The following is an 18,359-nucleotide window of genomic DNA, read 5'->3' on the forward strand; positions in this document are numbered from 1 at the left end:
ACATTTTTACCAAGTATTTCACTGGCATCATTCAGGATATGGGAGTGTTTCTGTTAAAGTGTGTCAGGTATTAGTAATCGTGAAATTAATAGGTCTGTAATTTTATATCGTTGGCAAGGACGTCTTTACGCACTTGACCCATTTTTGAATGATTAAGAGCATCATACTGGAGCAATTTAAAATATCGATATGAACTTTTCGGCAAGACATACGCTCATACTGAACTAAGTATGTCCTTTTATAATTGAAGGCTCTACGTTTTAATGGGAAATTTTAGTGCTACAAAAGGCTGAAAGCTATAGCACGTGTGAATGTACACAGTGAAAATTTACAAAAAAGAGAGGTGTTGTAGTCTTCCTTAGAAAACATTTTATTTGCTTGGATAGCAAAAAAGGATACACCAGTTACTAGTTTTAACCATTAAATGGGCATTTCACATAATATAAAGCGATATCTACATCGACTACTGAAGCAAGATGCTTCAGTTTACAATTCAAAATTAAAAAAATATATGCAGATTGTTGTTGTTGTTGTTGTGGTCTTCAGTCCAAAGAAGGGTTTGATGCAGCTCTCCATGGCTTCTCAATCCTGTGCAAGCCTCTTCATCTCCAAATAACTACTGCAACCTACATCCTTCTGAATCGGATTACTGTATTTATCTCTTAGTCTCCCTCTACCACCTTTACCCCGAAACCTCTGGTTACACTACCCTGTGTAAGCCTCTTCTTCTCCAAGTAATTACTACAACATACATCCTTCTGAATTGGCTTATTGTATTTATCTCTTAGTCTCCCTTTACCATTTTTACCCCGAAACCGCCTTTCAGTATTAAATTGGTGATACCTTGACGTCTCAAAATGCGTCCTATCAATCGATCCCTTCTTCTAGTCAGGTTGTACCACAATTTCCTTTTCTCCCCAATTCTGTTTAGCACTTCACGATTAGTTATGTGATCTACCCACGTGATCTTCAGCATTCTTCCGTACCACCACATTTCAAAAGATTTTATTCTCTTCTTGTCTAAGTTGTTTATCACCCATGTTTCACTTCCGTACATGGCTAAATTCCATACAAACACTTTCAGTAAAGACTTAATCACACTTAAATCTTTATTCGATATTATGACATGTCTTTTCTTTGCAGCACTTTTGCTGCCATTATCAGTCAACATTTTATATCCTCTCAGTCACCATCAGTCAGTTTACTGCAAAAATAGCAAAACACATATACTACTTTACATGTCTCATTTCCGAATCTAATCCCCTCAGCAGCACCTGATTTAATTCTTCTACATTCCATTAGCATTGCTTGCTTCTGTTGATGTTCATCTTGTACCCACCAGCAAACAAACTGTCCATTCCATTCAACTGCTTTTTAAGTCCTTTGTTGTCTCAGAAATAATGACAATGTCATTGGCCACAACTCACATTTTTTATTTCTTCTTCCTGAAGTTTATTTCTTTCTTCAAATTTTTCTTTTGTTTCCTTTGCTGCGTACTCAATGTGCAGATTGAATAACATTACGGATAGTCTACAACCCTGTCCACTCCCTTCTCAATCTACATCTACATCGATATTCTGCAATCCACCTTACGTCTCGTAGCAGAGGGTGCTGCGTACCACTACTAGTCATTTCCTTTCCTGTTGCACTTGCAAATAGAACGAGGCAAAAACGACTATCTATATGCCTCTGAATGAGTCCTAAATCATATCTTCGTGGAACGTATGCTCAATGTATGTTGGAGGCAACAGAATCCGTCTGCAGTGTGCTTAAGATGCCGATTCTCTCAATTATCTCGGAAGTGTTCCTTGAGAAGAACGTCGCCTTCCCTCCAGGGATTTCCACTTGAGTTCCCTAAGCATCTCCGTGACACTGTGTCTAGTTGGGAGCTGCCAGTAACAAATCTACCAGGCTGCCTCCGAGTTGCTTCGATGTCTTCCTTCAATCCGACGTGGTACCGATCCAAAAAACTCGAAAAGTACTCAATAACAGCTCACACTAGCGTCCTATATGCGGTCTCCTTTACAGATGAACCACACTTTCCCAGAATTCTCCCAAAAAACTGGAGTCGACCGTTCGACTTTCCTACCACAGTCCTCACATGTGCGTTCCATTTCGTATAGCTTTGCAACGTTACGCACAGAGATTTAAACTACGTAATCACGTCAAACAGTGCACTACTAATGCTGTATCAGAACATTATAGGTTTGTTTTTCTTACTCATCCACATTAACTTAACATTTTTTCACATTTAGAGCTAGTTGCCATTCATCACACCAGTTAGAAATTTTGTCTAAGACGTCTTGTATCCTCCTACAATTACTGAACTTTGACACCTTACTGTATTCCAAGGCATCGTCAGCAAACAACGACAGATTACTGCCTAGATTGTCCCTAAATAATTTGTGTACTCGTACGTAGAGAACAGTAGCGGTCCTATCACTCTTTCGTGTGGCACTCTTGACGATACCGTTTCTGATGAATGCTCGCTGTCGAGGACAACATCCTGCATACACATATCTGTGAACCTATTCCATATGCTCATACTTTCTTTAACAACCTGCAATGGGACACCGCATCCTGAAATCTAGAAGTATGGAATCTGCCTGTTGCCCATATTCCATAGTTCGCACTATATCATGTGAAAAGAGGGCAAGCTGAGTTTCGCAAGAGGGATGTATTCTAAAACCATGCTGATTCGTGGACATAAGCTTCTTGGACTCAAGGAAAACAGTTATATTCGGACTGAGAATACGCTCAAGGATTCGGCAACAATCCGATGTGAGGGATATCGCTCTCTACTTTTTCGAGTGTGTCCTTTTACCCTTCTTAGGCTAAGGAGATCCCTGTGCTTTTTCCCAGTTGCTTCGGCTTTTGCACTGGGCTGGAGATTCACCATAAATGCAAGTTACGTAAGGGGCCAATGCTGTAGAGTGCTCAAAAAAAAATTGGGATTCCGTCCGGACCTGGTAACTTGTTTCAACTCCTTTAGTTGTTTCTCTACGCCATGGATGCTTATTACTATGACGTCCATAATGGAGATTGTTCCATGGTCAAACGACGGTACTTTTGTACGATTCTCCTCCGTGAACGATTTCTTGAACTTGAAATTTAAAACTTCGGCTTTCGTTTTGCTATCTTCAACTGCCACGAACAAAACGAGACTAGAATAGAAGGGAGAACCGATAGATGTACTCAAGGTACCCTCCGCACACACCGTCAGGTGGCTTGCGGAGTATGGATGTAGATATAGATGCAGACACATTTAACGATTCGTCGCATTCAATACAAATTTGAAGCCGAAGGCTGTGTTAAAGATGTACACAAACAACGATCTGAACGACCTGTAACAGTAACAAGTCATGCTAACTCCCGTCATGTGTTACAACAATTCACTCGCTCACTACAGAAGTCTGTGAGACAGTGTGCCCGTGAAACTGGAGTGAGTCGCTCTAGTGTTCGGCGAATTTTGGAGACAGCAAAGCGGAAGTGCTACATCCCACGACTTCTAAATGCAATGAACGAGAGCGACCCAGATCGTAGAAAGGAGTACTGCGAGTGGTTTACTAACATGGTGCGCAACGATGAGGAGTTTGCGGAGATGATTGTGTGGTCTGATGAGGCACAGTTCAAACTCTATGGTACAGTAAATCGACACAATTGCATCTATTGGGCCGCCGAAAATCCGAACGTCCATGTAGACAAAGCCGTGAATTTGTCAGGAGTAAATGTGTGGTGTGGGTTGTCTTACCGGGGCTTGATTGGGCCATTCTTCTTTGACGGCACTGTTACCGGTGAGGTGTACCTTCAGAAGCTTCAGACATCCATTTTACCTGCCACCCGAGACTTGTATGGAGACGGAAGAGTTTATTTTCAACAACATGGTGCTCCAACCTACTACCAAAATCGTGTTAAGGCGTATCTCGACGAAAATCTACCTGGAAGATGGATAGGCCGTAGAGGTGCTGTGGAGTATCCAACACGTTCCCCAGACCTAATTCCTCTGGACTTTTACCTGTGGGGAACACTAAAGGACGTCGTTTATCGACAAAAGCCACGAACATTGGATGAACTTCGAGAATCCATCGAACATTCATGTGCAAATATCCAACTGAACACGTTGCAGTCAGTAGTTCGTGCTGCAGTTCGGCGACATCGTTTGTGTGTGGATGTTAATGGTGACCATTTCGAACACCTACAGTGATATCTTTAAGTTGGACTTTAAGCTACACTTTCACCAAAAATGAGACAACTCTGTCAATTAGTTTGCAAGTTATGGACTTTTAAACAGTGGATACTTTTTTTGGACCCCTCTGTATTTCAAGAAAAGACTTATTCTATGTTTTGTCTCAATAGACATTGAAGCAGATGTACAATGTTCTTTGATAAGAAAAGTTATTCATCGGTGATAAGATTTTGTGTTCACATCAGACTCACACGTGTGCTCCAGTCCAGTTAGTTGGTGCTTTGTGCAGTATCCATTGCTCGTTATAACGTTGTTGATAGCATAATAGAACTGGTGGATCCCTCTGCCCAGGTGTTCATACTACTGCAGCAGATGTAGCGTACCCATGAACTCCTGATCGACCATCTGTCAGCCATTTGCACGTCGCCTCCAGATAACTCCTCCCATTGCTCTGAGATTGGTTACATGGTCAAGGGTTTCCAGCTGGCGCCACCAACTTCCCAGCCATTCGACAGGAAGGTCAAACTACGGGCGAGCTTGGTTGCATGCATGGAGAAGCATATCCTGGCTCACAGCATCTCAGGTGACGACAAGCAGCTCACTTTCTTTCTGGCATATGCAGTTCCTGACTTTTATCATCTCTTCCAGCAACTACAACCAGAAACAGAGACCAATGCTGTTCCACATGACAAGTTAAAGAGCAATTTACTTGAATACTTCGACACCCGAAGGCACATGGCAGCAGTCCACCACAAGTTTTTGTTCTGTCAAGAACTCCAAGGACAGTCATACAGAGAATGGAGTGCCCACCTAGCGGACTTACCTCTGACAGCTGTTTGCAATGCTATAACCCCGAGTGCAAGCAATTACATGCTGTTTCCTTGGTTAGAGATGTGATTTTGGTGCATGCTCAGATGACAGTCTGATCTCTTGGAACTCAAGAACCTATCTCTATAAACTTATCTTCCCAACATCAGGGCATTCGAACAACCTCTTTGGTCCTTGGCTACCCTACAAGAGCAATCAAAAGTGTCTGCAACTCGGACAAAAAGTCGCCTCCAAACGCACTTGGACACACAAAGTTCAGGCAAAGCCACAGCATTCCAGCGCCGTCTCTGACAGTGTCCTTCCTGAAGTCAATTTTATCAGTCGTTAGCAACACCAATGACATTACCGACGAGCAAAGTGCACCTCTTCTGGGAAGTCCGGATGCAAGGGCCCAAGATGTCAATGGACTGCACCTTCATGAGTCCCTCAGGCGTAAGGGCAGCCATCATGGATGAACTGCACCCAGAATGTTCAAGTACGCTTCTCATACAGTCTCACATGAGTTGTCAAAATCAGTAATACACCCAACTCCTTCGAGAGAGATACTGGGTCCATCACTATCATTATCTATTGGTAATCATATTATACTGTCGGGTCACCTCCCCTTCAACTTTCCAATGCGGCCGAGAATTGACGTGAAGAAGGAACTGCTCGATAGTTGTGTTATGTGGGCAGCATGACACAGGCGAAATCTCTAACCAGGCCCTCATACTTGGCGAGAGACGCTATTCCCTACGCATCTTTACGTGCTCACTGTTCACCCAAAACTGAAAAGAGCGACGCGACACGATCGACGGGCATACTAGAGACACTGCCCAACACATCTGTGCAAAGATTTACCGGATGTTCCCCGTGGTTTCCATTTCGTGACCGATCGGAACTTACCTTCTGGACAATACTCATACAATTCTGAGCGATATGTAGGTGGTGGGAGGGAGTAAAAATAAGTATAAATACAATCCCTATAACGTAAGACGAAACCACCCCATTACTACTCTATAACAAGGTACAGTATGCCACAAGTCCCTTATACCGAAATACTCAGAAAAAATCCCTGAAAAACTCAGAAATTTTATCGATGGAGTTCTGATTCACCGCCTACTCATTGAAGTTTACCAAACAAACTGCTTTACAGCTTCTAGATCGCAATGTGCTCTATATTGGATACAGTACAGAACCATATTACACAGTCTATTGAGAATAACTAGCAGCAGCACCAAGAAGCAGCAAGTATTAGCTTAATACTACAGCATTCCTTAGTCTGAGCACTTAGTTAATTCGTTGAGATAGTATACAGTCCAGCACATCTTCTCCATTTTAAAAGCACAAATAACAGTTCAAGTTAACAACAATCTCTCTTTCTTCTGTCTAAAGCAACAACAACTGTCCAGAAAATGCATACATGCATAACATGTTTAGAAGCTCCTGCTACTGGACGATGATGAGGTTAGTAAGTCTTAAACTCCGCAAAGGGCTGTTCCGTTGCTAGCTGCACAACCTCTAATCTATCACATTTACACACAATATCATCATTCTTTCTAAGCAGATCCAGATGGAGCTTTATGGACATATTTTTCATGTGTCCTTTAATGTGGTAAATATATTCGAGTGTATCATTTTCGGTAAGTACTCCAACGTATAACCATCTGCAATTGCTATTAATAGTAAATGCTAGTATCTTACAATCCCTAGCTGCAGCTAGGCTTCTCTATACAGCATGTTTAAAGCAATATGTGGACCTTGAATGCATATCTGCAATAGCCTCTTCTTTTTCCAGTTATAGTTTTATATTCATCCTTTCGACCTCACCCATTTCCTGTTTTCTTTTGCGTTCACTTAAAAAGGATAAACTTTGTTCAATGCGGGATGGGTTAGTTCTGTTCGACACATTGTGGGGCAGTGGGTGGATTTATTGTTATAAAATGTTCCTTTTATTTATTTTATGTAGTTGTTTGCCGTTCTCAACACTGGCTCTCTAACTACAATATTGGCAACCAGAAAGTGATTAGCAAAACGTGAAGCCTGTAATTAGAACTCCTAGTGCCCACTTCATCTGAGAAAAACATTTATAGCTACAGCTTATAGCTCTGAGGAATTAGGAGATTGTCTGGGATTCATAATCAAAAACCATTCTCTCTAAAATGTTCACTATATTCTGAAAGTCACAGACCAAAAAGAATCCACACAATCCAACTACCAGAGCAGTTCAGAGTCTAATGCGCTGATGCAACTATAACTGTTCAAATTAAATGTTTAAGTGAATGCTCGCCATAATTTGATGATAATGTTCATCAAACGCCACGCTAAATAATGGTAGAATGTCTGTCCCGCGGCGGCACGTGAAAATACGACATACGCAAACTGAAGATAGATCATTAAAGTCATCCCAGAATTAACACTTCACTCGAAAACGATTTCATGGTTACGCGTATCCCGAGTAACTTATTATGGCATCCGAGGCTGTTTATAGCAATGATACCGACGCGACGCGACTCCCGGCACAGGTGGTGCGCTAATCAGCGTGTGGAGAGAACTGGGGCCTTCCTCTCTCGCGCAGCGTTCTTACATACGAGTATAAAGCCGCGGTGCGGACGGATAAGGGAACGCCTGACCAAATCCGCTCTCCCGACTAGCCGCTGGGCTAGTAATGCACCACTTTAAGTTATCGAATAAATCATTGCTTCCTTTGCTGATGGCCGATAAAGCTCTCAATTTAAATGTGCAATCAGCACACAGGTAAGTAATCATAATAAAAGTCTGACGTGACTAAGCCAAATATTTTGGGCGAGAGAATTAATTTAATTACACTACACGCAGTAGATGAGCTCTGAACTTGCCCTTTGAAGATACGCTATCGCTATAGTTTTATAGTTATTCAATTGAAACTTCTCACATCTTTATGATTATAGCGGATCTCCCTTCTACTTAAATTTAAATATCCTAGCTTTATTTATTCGCCTACTTAATCTATCTTGCTTCCTTAATTTTTAAGATAAAAACCAGAAAATCATGAATTTCAACTAAAATTTTAATTTGTGAGATCCAGAATACTGATTCTACTAAATTATTATGAAAAAGGAATATAAATATAAATTTTTAAGTTTCTAGCTTTTTTCTGTTGCGCCCATGATTTTTACAGAAAAACGTCCAAATTTCGAAAATGGTTAAAGTTATTGAACTGATATTCAACACATATTGATTTAGTATTACTACTGACATGCTAGAAACGTTTCAGGTTATTTTCTTGATTTTTAAAGTATTGCGCAACATTTATGACGTCAGAGCTAATTACAGCGGTCTAGGCTGGCACACAATGGAAAGACTGGTGTGAATTTTATACGGCGTGAGTAGGCTGCTCCCCTTCATCATGGGTTCTTTTCCTAAGAATTGCTGTATAATACTGTTTCTGGGTATCAGCCCAGATTCGGTGATATCTATATTAGATAGAATTGTGGAGAACAACGCCCTAGAATGAGAAAATATGTTTCTCCTGCTTTAATGTAACACTTACATCGTCTTTGTCGCAGTCAGTTCAGAATCTCCACGTATTGTACAGGCAAAACGTTAAAACTGCGTGCATACAGAACAAAGTTTATAAGCTTTTCTGACTCCGGTTAAAAAAAAAAAAAAGGTCAACAACATTACCACTTACGTTTAAGAACAGATTTCTGACGTGATTAGAGACACTACAGAGATCTATACCATACATGAATTTCACATTCTCTTTACTTAAATTTTACAGCAGAGAGAGAATGTAAACAGCGCTGTAGTGACTCTACAGACAGCACGTACGAGAAAGGGTGGCAACTTGGGACCTAAAACGAAACTTCCGAAATAATTTAAATTATAGTATAGGATCGATGGTTTGTCAGCAATCCAACACACTGTTTCACGTCACGCACATCTTTCTGTGAATGTTAGACCACAAGTGGAATTATGACGGTACTAAGAGTGAGCCAGTTCAAAATATTCCGCCCCAGAGAACGACGAAAATTCGGTGTATCTCACATTGTGATTGTCTAACTCAATTGCTCTCTCCTGCACATACTACACGTCTTTCTATCTTGAGTGTAACACTTGTTAGCATTTCAGCGCCTTCAGTATTTGCGAGTAACGCCAAGAGTAATACGTATATTCTCTTTTTCTTTTCGCAAGTGATTTACTAAACTGAATCATAGATTCGTTCACTCTAAATTATCAGCACTCGTCTAAATTAGCAAGTTAGAGAAGCGGCCATCGAGCGAAGCTTTTTTCCGGTAACTGCTTCTATTTTTGCATTTTCAATTTTTTTCTGCTACCAGGGTTCTAACTTTAATAGTGGCAACTATTAATTTACAGCTCGTACAAAATAGATACGTGTTTCAAAGTTTTACTGGCCTTCAGAGTAGTCATCAGTATTGTGTATTACGCGTTGCCAGCGATGTGGAAGTCGTAGGATACTCTTAGCAGTGCCAGTTGTGTTGACAGTTCGAGCGGCGGGGTCTATTGCGCCGGACGAATTTGTAGTAGTTCCGAAGCGAATGCCGTGAAGTGTTTCCTTCAGTTTAGAAATCGAGTTGAACTCACGAGGGCTTAAGTCAGGGAAGTGCAATAGGTGGTACAGCACTTAGCAGCCCCATCAGTCAAATAAATCAGTACGACCTTGCACTGTACGTGCTTGAGCATTGTCCTGCAAAATGATGGTCAGGTCCTGCAGAAAGTGTCATAACTTCTGTTTCTATGCTGGTCTTAGGTTGTGTTCCAAAAATGAACGGCATAGAGACAGAAGTGATGACACTTTCTGCAGGATCTGACAATCATTTTGCAAGACAATGCTCAAGCTCGTACAGTGCAAGCTCTTACTGATTTGTTTGACTGATGGGGTGCTATGTGCTATACCACCCACTGATATCCCCTGACTTAATCCCTCTTGAGTTCAAATCGATTTCTAAACTGAAGGAAACACTTCATGGCATTCGCTTCGGAACTGCTACAAATTCGTCGGGCAATAGACCGCGCCGCTCGAACTGTCAACACAACTGGCACTGCTAAGAGTATCATATGACTTCCACATCGCTGGCAACGGGTTATACACAATGCTGGTGATTACTTTGAAGGTCAGTAAAACTTTGAAACACGTATCTATTTTGTACGAGCTGTAAATAAATAGTTGTCACTACTAAAGTGCCAATCCTCGTAAGTATAAACTTTATGTTTCACGCTGAGATGAAATTAATTACATGTGCTGAAATGAAATACGTGAATACCTGGGTATGAAATTAATGAAAAAGCATTTACGTGACGTGAATCCAGTGCGAACTGTACAGAAATATCCCATCTGGAATGAAGTGAATGTGTTATGACATCTGTCTGAGGCAAGTAATTGTGATCGGGTGGCCTCATGGTTACGACCACTAATCGGTTCCCATCTAACTTTAACAATACCAAATCCGATAATAACCACTATGTCATGAAACCAACACATTTTGGCTGTCGTCCTATGAAAATATCTTATACGTGTCAATAAAGCTGGCACAATATGACTTACAAATGCTTTACACTGCTAAGCGTTATTACACAGAAAAATTGCTCTGATTTAGTATGTAAGGCTTAATTGAAACGAACTGCCGATAATAATTTCTACAGAGACTGTGGGTGCAATACTCTACTTTGTAACAGCACCGTAAGACTAATGGATAAAGTCATGTGACAACTCTCTTCCTCTAAACAAGAGCAAATATGCCTGACTGCTTGGTGTATTCTGAGCTAATTGTATAGAGCGCTTATTCACCCATGTTCTTCCTTCCGCAGGAGCGCTCTGAGCGCGAAAATCCAAATTCTCTGTGTACATCCATATCTGTATTCTCCAAAGAAATTGATCGACGTTACTTCTTTCTGCATCAAGAAGATCAGTTCTTTGCAGGACATAAAAAGTTGGCCAGTAATAGCGACGTCATTGCTACGTTGCTCTTCAAGTGAGCACAGCTACCCGGTCCTACTTTAACCCTTCTCATCACTGTACGTGCAACGTCTAGCCTTGCTCTTGAAAGTTTTACTACACATGCTAGTCGCCTAATTAAACTGTTTTGAGCCTTCATAGATGTAGACCACATTATGTCTGTATTTGCACATATAAATATGCACACATGTTATGTATCTGCATAGCTGTGTGCTTTTATAAACTATACCGCGTTTTTGTACACCGGTTATCGTACGTGTTTGAGATGGTTCACTTAACTTCTCGTATACAATTCTCAGAGATTAATTCTTCTCTGCACCCATTCACCACGACAGCCTTCAGTCCTTCAGCTTTACATATTCCTATATTTAAAATTAGGAAGGATTAAGAAACTTATTTACTGAATGTGCTTACATGGCAATCATTATTGTGTATGTTTGGTTTTGACTATAGTCAGTGCAAATAATATTTCAGAACTCGGTTACTTTGTCTGGAATTAGATCAGTGAAATAACGAGTACATCGACCAGAATTTCAGAAGTTGTTCTTTAAGAAAAGCACAGACAGTAGCGAACAATACTTCTTATTTCAATTATAGGATTGTGATAGTTAATCGTCCAATTGTAGTGAGCAAATGGTATTCGATGTCTTATAACACACGCGGACATTGGCTTTTATTGCTAACAATCCATCGTCCAGATACTCATATAAACAGCCTGTTCGTAATATGAATGGGGTCACATTGCATCAAGAACATACAAGAATTGTCATCTCCAATGAGTTTCTGTCAAATTACCGTGAAATGATTCAAGAGATGAAAGATGGTACGTTGACTTGTAAACGTATCGGACTCCAGCTAGTTCCTCTAGAAGAATAAAAAGATATCCACAATCCTGTATGGGAGGGGTGATGGCACAGACACAACTGAGTCCACGATATCTCACCTGCTGCCAACTTGCGGGGGTATCACAAACGGTCTCAAATGTTCATAGCGTTATGCCACCTTTCCTGCAAACTTTACCATCCAGAAGTTCATCCTTCGTTCATTATTACCTCTCTGCTTTGTGGTTTGGTCTTAAGGGGCATACTTGTGAGGAACAAGTTTGTATCTACAGTTAGTATCCTTCTAGTTATACGTTATTCGCAACTTCAGAGCTGTAATTAGCCTAGTTGCATCTAGACCTACACCCGTTCTATCCAAACCACTGTGAAGTGCACGGCGGAGGTTATATCCCATTGCATCAGTTGTTGTGGTTTTTACTCGTTCCATTCACGTGTGGAGTGCGGGAATAATGATTGTTTAATGCCACCGCGCGTGCTGAATATAATCTGATCTTGTCGTCAAGATGCAGAAGTGATACGTAGCCGATAATTTGAAACTGGTACTTGAAACTTTGTAAGTAGGTTTTAACGGGATAGTTCATGTCTATCTTTACGAGGCTGATAGTTTAGTTTCTTCAGCACCTCTGTGTGACTCTTTCACAGGCCAAACAAACCTCTGACCATTTGTGTTGCCCTTCGCTGTATATGTTACATATCCCCCGTTAGTCCTACTTGGTATGGGTCCCAGACACTTTAGCTATATTCTAGGATGACTCATATGAATGATCTGTAAGCAATATTTTTGTATACTAATTCCATTTCCCCAGTATTCTAGCCGTAAACCTGTTTTACCCGTGGCTGAGCCTATGTGATCATTCCATTCCATCTCCCTACAAAGTATTACAACAAAGTACTTGCATAAGTTGGCAGGTTCCAACCGTCAGTCCTAACAGTCATATGACACTACGTTTCCTCGTTTTGTGAAAAGCACAAATTTACACTTTTCAACATTTACAGCAAGTTGCCAACCTGCTAAGTAACTTAGACTATGGGTCCGAAGTTCTGTCAGCAATTAAACGCACTATCTCGTTTTGTGACCCCCCATCCTTGATTGTTGCTGAGACCACAAGTAGATTTATGATGATACTACGAGTGTGACGACAGATCAAAATATTCTATCAAAGAACACGACACTATTACGCCCTCTTCCACATAGCTATTGTCTTTTAAGTTGCTGTCGCCTGCAAGTTCCACACTTCGTTCTATCTTAACATGCGGATGCATCTAAAATTTCATAGTATTTTACCGTATTTGGTAATAACAATAACAGTAAACAGTCATATTTTCTCTTTACAGGTTATTTCTAAACTGAATTATGGATTCTTATCTTCTAAGCTACCAGTGCAAACATAAATTTACAAGCTGAAGATGTGGCCATCAAGCGAAGATTTTTTTCGGTAAGAATTTCGGTTTATTAATTTTCAACTTTTCTAAAAAAAAAATTAAAACTTGCTGTTTCACTCTGAGTTGAAATTAATTTCGGACACTGGAATTAAATAAATGAAGAGCTAGAGGTGAAATTAAGGAAAACCGCAATGACGTGATGTGGTATCAGTGCAAGCTCTTCAGGAAATGCACTACGATAATTGATAATTTGTGGCACATTAGAACTCCAGCCCAGTTCTCCTGCTTCTCGCGACCGTTAGCAGAATAAGCAACAGTTCACAACTATGTTGGTTCGTCAATAGTGCTGTTTTTCCACATCCCGTGAGATAACCTCTGGTTGTAGTGTCTGGATTATAAAGGTTGAACGACAAGTTATGTTTAAAGTCTGAGTGAAAAAATTAAGACACAGCGTAAATCGAGATTGTCAAGCATAGCTCCGCATTATATTGTGGAGAAAAATTTGTTTATTGCTCTAGAGATGTAAGATTTACATATTTATTATGTCAATGGTACAAGTGATTATAGTGCTACAGGTTTTTGCTGAATTAGTCTATCACTTTACTGTTATAATGGTTGTCGGTTCGATGACTAGTTTGATGCAGCTCTCCATGCTGCTCCATACTGTGCAAGCCTTTTCATCTCTGCAAGCAAATACCACCTACATCGTAGAGAGCCTCTTGACTCTGGTCAAGACATGGTTCTCCTTTCAACTTTTAATCCCTACATCTCCCCCCATAGCCGAATTAATCATTCCCGAGGTATCAGTAACTCAAAACGTGTCCTACCAACGTATTTCTTTTTCCAATACAGTTACGTAGGTGCTCAAATTTATTTAAGCAACGGGCTATTACTCTGTACTGGCCTTGTACGAACATCATCACAACACCAATCTGGCACTGGTGCTGTCAAATTACCGGCACAGCATCCAATGCATACAGTACACGCTGCGACAGGGTGTTTGATGCCATTTGGAAATCACGATGCACTAAGAGGGCCATTCAACCTAGTTCACGGAGGTCATGTCTTAAACAACCGACTAGTAATCACTGAAGACCACATGCATAAGATCACATGCTTTCAGTCTCGATTTTCATTTGGTATGATAAAAAAGTCATATATCTTATTGTCATCCAAAAGTATATTCTTTGATGGCAAGTTTCACGCCAAGAATTGAACTTCTTTTCAGCCACTGGCCAACATTTTCATAAGACCTACGGAAACGTCTCGGAGCTTGGAGTTCCCCAACTGTTCCATACAAGCCTTCCATGGACTTTCAGATGACAACCTATCTTTGTCCTCCGCAGGAACACGCCATAAATCAGTTCCTGAAGTCTTTCTGTTTCCCGCAACTGTTTAACAGAGTTGTGTGCTATGCTTGTTGACCCTATCCCCCTCGTATGTTTGAATTACAGCACACAAATAAAATGAGCACGAAAACACCTTTGTGGGTTTTGTGAATTAGACTCGCGTTCCAAGTGCAGTTTTCCATTTTACACTTGCACTAACACGAACAACTACACTGACATTGCTCAGTCGAAATTACTGTCTGTGGTCGTGATCAGATCGTGTACTAATATATCGTTCCCGACAACCTCCCACTCGCAAATGGCGCAAGGGAAACGCCTGTGATGGTAGGCCTCTGTGTAAGGTCGAAATTCTCTCATGTCATCTATACTGGGTGAATCCGTAACAATGTTACAAACTTTCAGGGATGGCGGAGAAAGGAAAATGTTTCAATTTGAGGTAAAGAAGCCTGGTTTGGCAACGACTGAATCGATAGTTATAAGGTAAAATCGTTGTGATACGTCTGAGAGTGGTATACACCTACCGGTACTCTTGTTGCTGAGATTGTAGTGTAGGAAACTTTCAGACGTGATACTATAGTCCAAAGAATGAAAAAAAAGTCTAGTAAACATGAGCTCTAAAAGACATACCTTAAGAGCTGCGAGCACTTATTCATCTTCGATTCTGCGAAACATATCTCCTGCAGTCTCTTTGGTTTCTGTATTTTGTGGAGGTGTTAATGTGGGTCAAAACAAGAAAAAAAGTCTAGTAAACAAGAGCTCTAAAGAACACATCTTAAGAGCGATGAGCACTTAGTCTGTAGAAGACCGTAATTGTATGAAATTATTTTTCATGTTTCACCCTTTTTTCCTAAATTTTTGTTTTGATCCTAGACTATTTTGGGCCTGTAACACAGTAGTCCAATCTGTAAAGGGTTTCTTTGATACCCCATTATCTTGCAGTACATAACAATATTGCTTCTCAGTACTCTGTGGTATTTTTATTTTATTGGTGTTACCTGAGTGTTATTATAATGTTGGAAACGCAATGAATGCAACAAATTTTAACTGTATACTCCTGGGTATATGTAATTCACTTATCAGATTTGACACGAGGTGATTCATATTATATTATACACTTCTAGGCAGAATTCCACGTAAACTCAAGAACAAGTTGCTCTCATTTAGTAAAGATAGTGTATGCACAACACTCTGTTCATAACAAATACCATGCAACTAATAGGTAAAATACGAAATAGAGACGGTATAAACGTAAATTAAAATTAATTTGCTAAGTGAGAACTCTCTTCCTTCAAATAGAAACAAATATGACTAGCTGCCGACCATTTTGAGGTAATTGTAAAAAAAAATTATTCACTCTTTTTCATTTTCCTCCGCACGCGCGATCCTGCCGCGAAAATTCAAATTCCTCGTCTACATCTACATCAGTACTCTACAAAAATGACTGGTTGGCATATGTCTAGTTGTACCAAGAAGACCAGCTCTTCCGGGGAGGTAAAGAGTCGCCCAGTGACCGCGAACCTGCTGCGTTGCTCACGAACTTAGTATGCCTACCGATTCATATTTTAACCCTTTCTCACATCTGTTGTTGATATTCTAACCTCGATCTTAAGGGGGTTACTACACGTGCTAATCGCCTAATTATACTAGTTTTACCTATGGAATGTGTAGGCCACGCCATTTGTATATTTTCACAAATGTCTACAGAATAGTGTGCTTTTGTAAACTACTGTGTGTTTTTCGATATTGGTTATCATGAATGCAAGTGATGATTCATGTCGTTTCTCGCGAATAAATCTCATAAATTAATTCATCTCTGCACGCACTCATGAAGACAGCCTTCAATCTTTCAGCTTGACATGTTGCTAACTCTAAAATTAGGAAGCATTAAGATTGTGATTTGCTAAATATTCTTATGGGCAACTTTTAGTCGCATGTACATTTTTGTGACTGTACGTTCAATGAAAATAATATTTGAATATTCAATTAGTTTGACGGTGAAATACGTCTGCAAGTAAATCACTAAGGTACCGAATATTCTGACCAAAATTTTCCGATTCAGTGTTATAGATTCTTTAATCAAAGTACAAAAAAAAGCCAGAAAAATACGCGTTGGATGGCAATCAAACGACTGTCATCGATAATCGTCCATTTGTAGTTAGAAAAAAGTATTTGGTCTGTTATAACACTTGCGGGCAGTGTTTTCTTTTGTCACATTGTCCATTGACAATGAACAACGTGTATACAGCATATTGGCAATAGAAAAATTAGATTGCATCAGGAAATTGCAAGTACTGTCATCTCCAAAGAGTTGCTGTGAATTCACTGTGAGATATTTCAGAAGAGGATGAATAGTATATTTCACTTATCGACGTACACGGCTTCAGCAGGTATCTATAGGACGAGAAAAGGATGTCCACGATCCTGTCCGGGAGGGATGATGGCACACGCACAACTGAGTCCACGCCGTCTCATGCAATGAGCCACCTTGAGGTGCCCAAATTGTACGTTACTCAAAAGAGCTCTGTATTATTTCATCTTTCGCGAGAGTCCGAGCGTCCAGGTGGTTGACCTGCCTCCATTATAGACTATCTGACCTAAAGTATCCCAACACATATTAGTGGACATTAATATGGGATTTGTACACCTTTTGCCATTATGAAGGCTTGAACACTGCTGAGGAGACATTCACCTAGGGGTTTGAATATCTGTGAAGAAATGTCATTTTTCCTCGAGAGGAGGGACCAGATAAGGCACTAATAATGGACGATGGAGTCTGGATTGGAGTTGACGTTGGAACTCATCCCAAAGATGTTCCATTGGGTTCAGGTCGGGATTTTGGACCGGCCAGTAAGTTTAAGGATAATTACTGTCCACAAGCCACTGACTCCCAGATGCTGCTTTATGACAGGGTTCACTGCCATGCTGAGACAGTCATCGTCTCCGAACTGTTCTTTCACACAATGCAGTAAAACATATTCATATAAGTCTGCATTTCGCTTTTCCTTAATCGCAATGAGGGGATAACACCCTAAACATCATAAACATCCCAATATTGTAACACCACCTACTCTGCACTTCAGTGTTGGCAGTACACATGATGGCAGGCTACGTTCTCCAGTTATTTGGTAAACCCAAATCCTTTGATAGGACTGCCATACGCTCAGCGTGTTTCATTATTCCAAACCACTCGTTTCCAGCCATTCACTGTCCAATAGCGTCGCTCTTTACATCGCTGAAAGCGTCGATTTGGGCTGACACATGAATATTTCTCTTACAAGGAGCTACTCGACCATTATGACAGGAAGATTAGGGCTAAGCGTCCTGTGACTGACAGGATCCTTAGCGACGGGTCAGAAACTTAGATTTCGAAAGGACGTGGTAAGAAATCAGCTGTGTACGAACAAAAGAACCGTCGTGGCATTTGTCTTGAGTGCGAGTGTTCTTGAAGGAGAGGCAGTTGAAGAAGAAGAATTACAACATTTCATTGGAAACTCTTGGAGATACAAACTTATATCCAGATTCATATGCTGAGGTGACATGAAGTGTGGGAGCGAGATAGCGGAAGGTGTATTAGACAAATTTAATGAGCCGTGCTGCGGCTAGCGTTGGTGCCGTGTGTAGGTTTCTGCCAGACCCTATCGTTTAGTTGGCACGGTTGCGTGGTTTGTCTTCTTCTCGGGTTCACTGGCGCCACTCGGTTTCGTAGGTGTTGCCTGTACGCTAGTGGCAGCAGCGGCGCTTATCGATATGTAGTAACTGCTGCCCTATCTTGGGGCGACCTCGTGCTTTACCGTGTGGTGTGAGTGTGGCAGTTCGGTTGGGGACGGAGGAGC

The sequence above is a fragment of the Schistocerca nitens genome, chromosome 1 (assembly GCF_023898315.1).
Source record: "Schistocerca nitens isolate TAMUIC-IGC-003100 chromosome 1, iqSchNite1.1, whole genome shotgun sequence".
In the NCBI taxonomy this organism is placed as follows: domain Eukaryota; kingdom Metazoa; phylum Arthropoda; class Insecta; order Orthoptera; family Acrididae; genus Schistocerca; species Schistocerca nitens.